Genomic DNA, 319 nt, shown 5'->3' on the forward strand with positions numbered 1-319 from the left:
AGTTAATGACACTATGTCTTTAACATTTACATTGCACACATGAAGTTAAGGACACCATGTGATGTCCTAAAGTTTAACAACAGAAGTTGCAAATACAAGTTAATGATATTATGTCATTAACATTTACATTACACATATGAAGTTAAGGACACAATGTCCTTAATATTTACACTACACATATAAGGTTAAGGACATGATGTCCTAAAGTTTATCAGCAGAAGGTGTAAATATAGGACACTTTGTCCTTAATATCTATACATCACTCATGAAGTTAAGGACATTATGTCTTTAACATTTACAATGAACACATGAAGTTAAG

Source organism: Nicotiana tomentosiformis, chromosome 12, assembly GCF_000390325.3.
Source record: "Nicotiana tomentosiformis chromosome 12, ASM39032v3, whole genome shotgun sequence".
NCBI classification, from domain to species: domain Eukaryota; kingdom Viridiplantae; phylum Streptophyta; class Magnoliopsida; order Solanales; family Solanaceae; genus Nicotiana; species Nicotiana tomentosiformis.